This window comes from Petaurus breviceps, unplaced genomic scaffold, assembly GCF_028583685.1.
Source record: "Petaurus breviceps papuanus isolate PSGF00001 unplaced genomic scaffold, PetGlider_PUasm1.0 456, whole genome shotgun sequence".
NCBI classification, from domain to species: Eukaryota; Metazoa; Chordata; class Mammalia; order Diprotodontia; family Petauridae; genus Petaurus; species Petaurus breviceps.
The window spans coordinates 987,189-995,385 of record NW_027186343.1 but is presented as its reverse complement, the minus strand read 5'-3'; positions in this window follow the sequence as shown (position 1 = coordinate 995,385).

Genomic DNA, 8,197 nt, shown 5'->3' with positions numbered 1-8,197 from the left:
GTTTTTTTTTTTTTTGTTTGTGTTTTAAGCTCAAAGACTTTTTCCTCGTTGTTTTTCGTTCCTTGCCCTCCCTCCTTGCCCCCTCACCAAGAAGGCAAGAAAACTAAAACCCATTATAAATACGTATAGTCATGCAAAACAAATTCCACATTAGCTATGTCTTCTCCCACACACACACACAAATACAAGGGAAAAGAAAGAAAAAATAAGCCACGTGGAGGTGGATATCAGGTTTCAACATAAATCCTTTGGAATTGCAGAGGGTCATTGGGCTGATCAGTTCGTTTTTCAAAGTTGAGTATGATTACAATATTAGTGTTACTATGCAGAGTGTTCTCCTGGTCCTTCTACATTTACTTTGCATCAGTTCATATAAGTCTTCCCAAGTTTTTTTTTAAACCACCCCCTTCATAATTTCTTACAACACAATAATATTCCAATGTATTAATACATCATAACTTGTTTGGCCATTCTTCAATTAATGAACATCCCCCACCCCCCAGTTTCCAGAACTTTGCCACCAAATATTTTTGTACACTTGGGTCCTTTCCCTCTTTTTTTTTTTTTTTTTTTAAGTAATTGGGGTTAAGTAACTTGCTCAAGGTTACACGGCCAGTTATTTTGTATGGGTGCCAAGTATCTGAGGCTGGAACCGATCCCCGGTCTCCCGACCCCCAGTTGGAGCTCTTACTCACTGCCACCTGGGCCACACCCTCTTTCCCTCTTTCTTTGAGCCCTGTGGCACATAAACAGTCTTGCTGGGTCAAAAGGGATGAACAGCTTAACTTTTGGGGCACAGTTCCAGATTTCTTTCCAGAATGCTTCACTTAGTTTACAGCTCCACCAACAGTGCACTCACTGGTGTACCTGTTTTCCCACGTCATCTCCAGCAGCTGTCATTTTTCACTTTTTATGTCACCCTAGCCAATCTGATAGGCATGAGGTGGTACCTCAAAGTTGTCTTAATTTGCATTTTCTTTCCTTTTTGGAGGGCAGTTGGGGTTAAGTGACTTGCCCAAGGTCACACGACTAGTTTTTGTGTTAAGTGTCTGAGGCTGCATTTGAACTCAGGTCCTCCTGACTCCAGGGCTGGTGCTCTATTCACTGCACCACCTAGCCGCACCTAGAGCATTTTTACGTGATAATTGATAGCTTGGATTCCTTCTTCTGAAAATTGCCTATTCATATCCTATGATCATTTATCAGTTGGAGAATGGTTGTGATTATAAATTTGATTCATTTACCTATATATGTAGAAATGAGAGAAACTTGCTAGTAATATTTCTCCCCCTCCAGTTTTCTGCTTTTATTCTAATTTTAGATGTATTTGGTTTTCAAAATTATCCATTTTACCTTCTTGAAATTCTCTATGTCTTGTTTGGTCATAAATTCTTCTGCTATCATAAGATTTGACAAGTAAATCCTTCCCTGCTCCCTAAAGGTATACACTGTATGTCTCAGTCATGCACCCATTTTGAGCTTATCTTAGTATATGGTGTGAGACATTGGTCTATTCCAAATTTCTGCCAGGCTACTTTCTAGTTTTCCCAACAGTTTTTGTCAAACAGTGAGTTCTTGCCCCAGTAGTCAAGACCCTTGGGCTAATCAAATACTAAGTTACTGTGCTCAATGCTTTTGTACATCGTGTGCCTAATCTCTTCCAATGATGAACCTATTTCTTACCCAAATATCAGTACCAAATTGCTTTAATGATTATAGTTTTAAAGTACAGTGTAAAATCTGGTATTGCTAAGCCCCTTTCTTTCTCATTTTTATTCATTGATTCCTTTAATACTTTTGAAATTTTTGTTCCTCTGGATGAATTTTGTTATTTTTTTTTTTTAAGCAATCGGGGTTAAGTAACTTGCTCAAGGTTACACGGCCAGTTATTTCTGGGTGTGGTGCTGAGTGTCTGAGCCTGGGATTTGATCACCAGGTCGTCCCAACACTGGAGCCGGTGCTCTTACTCGCTGAGCCACCTGGCCGCCCCATTTTGTTATTTTTTTCAACTCATTTTTGGTGGTTTGGTTGTTATGGCACTGAATAAGTAAATTAATTTAGTATTTTCATTTTTGTTATATTGACTCAGCTTATCCATGAGCAATTAATACTTCTCCAATTATTTAGATCTGTCTTTGTGTGAAGAATGTTTTGTAATTATGTTCATGTAGTTCCTGTGTCTGTCTTGGCAGGTAAACTCCCAAGTATTTTATTCTGTTTGAAGATTTTTTAAATGAAATTTCTCTATTTCTTCCTGCTATGTTTTGTTGTTAATATGCATAATACTGATGATTTGTGTGGGCTTATTTTATATCCTGTAATTTTACTAAAAGTATTATTTGTTTCAGCTAGTTCTTAGTTGACTTTCTAGAGTCTGCAACATAAACCTTTGCATCATCTTCAAAAAGTGATAGTATTTTTTTCCTCATTGCCTATGTTTATTCCTTCAATTTCTTTTAGCTATAGCTAAAATATCTAGTAAAATATTGAATAGTAATAGTGATAGTTCCTTTGTTCACCCCTAATTTTACTGGGATGGTATCTAGCTGGTCCCATTAAAGAAAATGCTAGAGGGACAGGTAGGTGGTGCAATGGATAGTGCACTGTTCCTAAAGTTAGGAGAACCTGACTTCAAATTCAGCCTCAGACACTTACTAGCTATGTGATCCTGGGCAAGTCCCTTAACTCCATTTGGCTCCAAAAAATAAAACACTGGATCTTGGTTTTAGATAGATACTGTTTATCATTTTAAGGAAAGCTCCATTTATTCCCATCTTTTCTGGTATTTTTTTTTCTAAACAGCAATGGGTGTCGTATTTTGTTAAGAGTTTTTCTGTATCTATTGAGATATTATTTTATTGTTATTTTTGTTATTAATTTGGTCATTTATGCTAATAGTTTTCCTAATATTGAACCAACTTTACATTTCTTGTATAAATCCAGTCTGGACATAATGTATGATCATTTCTATATATTGCTGTAATCTCCTTGTTAGTGTTTCATTTAAAAAATTTTGCATCAGTATTCTTTTTTTTTTTTTTTTGCATCAGTATTCTTTAAGGAAATTGGTCTGTAGTTTTCTTTCTCTGTTTTGGCTCTCCCTGCTTTTGGGATAAAGACCATATTTGTGTCACAGAGAGAATTTGGTAGACTTCTTTTCCATTTTTCAAATAGTTTGTGAAGTATTGGAATTAACTGATCTTTGTTTGGTAGAATTCACTTGTAAATCCATCTGGTCCTGGGGATTTTTTCTTAGAGGTCTACTTTATGATCTGTTCAATTTCTTTCATTCTTTTTCTTTCTTTTTAAAATAAAGACAGGGTTACTTAAGTATTCTATTTCCTGTTCTGTTAATTATGGATAACGTATTTTTGTAAAATTCATCCATTTAATTAAGATGATCAGTTTTCTTGGCATATAGTTGAGCAAAATAGTGCCTAATAATTGCTTTTACTTACTCTTCATTAGTCAGTGTGTAAGTGTTTTGGAAAGATAACATTCATGCATTGTTGGCAAAACTGCAAAGTGATGTAACCATTTTCTAAAACAATTTAGAATTATACAAATAAAGTGACTAAAATGTCCAAACCTTTTGAAGCAGACTCCATTACTAGGCTCATAGGAAGCCAGATTTTTAAAAAAAGTCTCTATATACTCCAAAATATTTATAGCAGCACATTTTGTGATAGTTAAGAAGTGGATTCAGGAGGGCGGCTAGGAGGCACAGTGAATAGAACAAGGGCCCTAGAGTTGTGAGGACCTGAGTTCAAATTGGAACTCAAACACTTAACACAAAAACTAGCTGTGTGACCTTGGGCAAGTCACTTAACCCCAACTGCCCTCCAAAAAGCAAAAAGCAAAAAACACGACAAGAAGTGGATTCCAATTAGAAGCCCATCAGTTGGAGAATGGCTAAATACATTGTGATAATGTGAATGTTATGAAAGATTATTTTACTGTAGGACATGATGTGTGATGAATATAGAAAAGCACTGAGTGATCTATATGAACTAATACAGAGTGAAGTAATTAGAGCCAAGAAAACAATATACACAGTAACTACAACAATGTAAATGGAAAGGACATTGACACATCAAAAAAACCCAAAAGTAAATGCAAGATGAATCCCCTGATAAAAAGCAAGACATGATTTCTGGCAGAAAGCCTTCCCTCATTAAGTCCATATAATGCTTCTCCCCAGAGTGAATTTTCTGATGTCTGACAAGCTCTGTACTGCATTTAAATGCCTTTCATTATACTTTCTCTGATGGGAAATAAGGGATAACTGTTGTCTGAAGACTTTACCACATTAATCACATTCACAAGGTTTCATTCCAATATGAATTCTCTGATGTGAAGCAAAACTAGAGCTCCTTCTGAAAGTTATTCCACATTGATTACATCCATAAGGTTTTTTTCTTCAGTGTCAATTCTCTAATGTTCTTCAAGACTGGCCTTTTGTGTGAAAATCTTTCCACACTGGTTACATTCTTAAGGTTTCTCTTCCTTGTGCATTCACTGATGTACAGTAAGGAATGAGTGTTCTCTAAAAATTTTACCACATTCATGACATTTCTTGCCAGTATGAATTTTCTGATGGTAAATAAGGGATAACTGTCATTTAAAGGCTTTACTGCATTCATTACATCCATAAAGTTTCCTTCCAGTATGACTTTTCTGATAGTCAATGAATTTTGAGTTCTGGCTTAAGACATTCCCACCTTTGTTTCATATATAAAGCATCTCTACAGCATGACTTTTCTGATGTCTGATAACATCGGGACATAAGCTGAAGGCCATCTCCCATTGATGTTGGTTACATTGACATATTTACACTGCAGGAGAAGTGTTCATGGCACTAACAAATGGTTCAGTAAAATATTTACCTGTTTAGTGAAGCATTCCATATATTCCCCCTCAACTGAGAAGAGTCATTCCCTGGGGTCATTTTCTTACAGTTAATTAGGACTGAATATTGTCTAAAACTCTTTCCACCTTCATCAATTCATTAATTACAATTCATAGTGACTCTTTATTTTTATCTACCTTGATATCAGTCACAGATCTCTCTAAAATAGAAGTCACAGAGATAATTCATTATGCCCGAATATCTGTTGGTGAGATTTTTCTACCAAAATGTTCAGCTTTGCAGTAGTCACTAAGCCTACTCTCCCCTTCTGAAGGAAACAAACAAGGAAAAATACACATACATGCATTTAAATATATCCTCTTTCCTCCAGGGGCAGAAAGTAAACTGATTTACATTTTATCTCCCTAGTGAAAAAGAAGAGCCTTCAAACTTAAGTGGGTCGAATCAACAATTTGAAAATGACTTTAGCTCACATCTGCAGGATGATTTAATTTACAAAGAGCTTCACAAACAATAACTTTGGATGTTCACAATAACCCTGTGAGGCAGACAGGGAGGGATTCTCATTACACTTTATAAGTCAAACCATGAACTCCTAATAGCTATGTCACATGACCAAAATCACTTCACTTGCAACTAAAGTGGAAAGGCTCTGATTGAGCATGATCTTTCTTCAGCACTAGATAGCCTTTCTCTATTTCACTTTCTATCCTTCATCCAAATGCCTTTTGTTGATTATTCTTTTTATTCAGTTGGCTTAGGTGATCTTCCTGCATTTCTATATTGACCAGTTTTTAATATACTGTGAAAGGATCATTCTTTGTAAATTTCACATGCTAAGCTGGGAAATCTTTACTCTTTTCAGTTGTTCTGTAGCAATTTTTGGTGTTATTTCCAAATTTTCCTATATTTTATTCAGATCCATAGATATGATACCATTTGCTGCAGTATGCTAAATATTCATGTTATTTAATGATCTATTATATCTTTAAGCATAATGTAACTTTCCTAGTAACTCCTTTTAATCTTGTGGGTTTGTTTTTTTGCTGCCATGTTTGAGATCACATCATGACTGCCAACCCTGTTTTTTGCATTCACTCGAGGCATTATAGATTGTTATGTTTCATTATTTTTTAGGATACCCATATCTATTTTTTAAATTTAAATTTATTTTTTGTTACATTTTGAGTTATGAGTTGTCTCTTCTCCTTCCCGCCCAACCCCAAATTAGATTAGGCCAACATTTAATATAGATCCTTTATCTGTTTAAATTTCTTTTTTTTTACTTTGTATGGATCAACTCCATAAATTAAAAAAAGGAAAATCAAATCCTTATAATAAACACATAAATGCAAATTCATGCATTTCTTGTGTCCAGAAATATATGCTTCATACTTGATACCATTCTCATTCTGTCAGGAAATGAACAGGAATATTCACTATTAGTCCTTTAGCAGCACTTTCCTCTAGTGGTTCATGAACCCCTTTGAGTTTTACAATGGTCTAAGGGGTTGGAGCTAAAAATTTAAAGAAACCTTAAGTAGTAAATAACTGCCCTACTTGTTACAAATCTAATAGCATAATAGATTTTTTTTCCCTACAGTGATTCAAAACTGTCATGGCATACATACATACAGTGATTATATCAAATTTTGAGCACTTCTAAATGCAATATATTCTTTCAGCTTCTCAACTTGTTATCAAATTGTTTGCAAACTTCCAGAAAGGTCATCACGTGCAAACTAATTCCCAATGAATTGTCATAGGCTCTCTCTATACATACATACATATATATTATATATATACAAATTATATATATATATGTGTGTGTGTACATATATACATATAATTTGTTTTCTCTACATTTCACTAGCATAGCTTCCTCATTTGTGACACCTTGTAATAGCAACTCATCAGTGAAGTAATCACAAGATCAAGATATAAATGTATGCATTGTTGTAGCACAGATGGCAGGTTCTATGATTGCTATTCTAATTGCTAATCTATTCTAGATTCTATTACATGATTGCTAGATATGCATATTATAAGTCACCTGGAAATTGTAACTGACCATCGCAATCATTTTACAAAAACATATCCTATATTGTCTCCTTTTGATATTTTTAGTGTTAAGGCTATGTTCCAATTTTAACTTTTCAAAAACATATGTTCATACTATTAATATATGTATGCACATCTATGTATGTATGCATGCATGCATGCATGTATGTATGTATGTGTGTGTAATCTGAAGGTTTACAGCAATTGGCCAGTGTTGTTTTTCTAGGGGTTGAGTGAGCTATCACATATTCACTGTGTGAGATTCTAGAATGTAATTCTTTTCTTAATTTCTAGTGATATATTTTATAGTAGGATGAATTGATGCTCTATGGGAAGAAAAAAGAAAGAAAAGGATATTGAGTAAATTTTTCAAGGCCTGGCAAACTTTGTTATTGTGATAAGGCTAATTTAATTGGGTATACTTTTTGCATTGGTTCACTTAGAAAAACTGAATCTCCTCCCCATTGCAAACACCTTTTATGGAAAATTTCTTTAATCATGTTGGGTGATCAATATAAACACAATATTAGATCTTTATCTTTTAGGTTAATGCTGAAGTACATTTGAGTTACTATAATAAGATGCAGGTATAAGATTTGAGCTATTTGGCCTAGAATTTTAGTTCTTCCTATATTCTAAACAACTAAGTAAATAGATATTTAGCCTTTTCATCTGGCGGTTACTGGTATACATATACCCACATATATATATATATATATGTACATATAGGTACATATACACACATGCATGTATTATAGATTAAGGTCCTTTAATTTCTCACAATGATAAGGGGATAATTAGGCAAATGATGCAAAAATCTATGGAACCTAGATATAATTGTTATTTAGTGAGGTTAATACCATAACTGTCTCAATTATATGTTAATAAAAAGAATATCAGCACAATTAATTATCTCAAATGAAGAACTGCTTGTGGTATATCTTGTAAATGCCTTAAAGAGACATCTACTAAAAGAGCACCCACTTTTACTAGGTATTATGCATTTGTACATGGCTAGAAGTTGAAAAATTTCATTATAAACAACTTATTTGATATACTGTTTTGAAATTGGTTATTCAATGTATTTATACATCCCATCTCAACATCTTTTGTTATAATTTTAGTTCATATGGCATCATTTATGGGAATTCATTCAGTCCATTTTCTTATAAAAAGTGTTCTGTTGTTAACTGCTTAGCAGAATCTCATCCTTCTAATGGGTAAATGAACAACACCAAGTATAAAAATTGGGTCCTAATTTTTGGT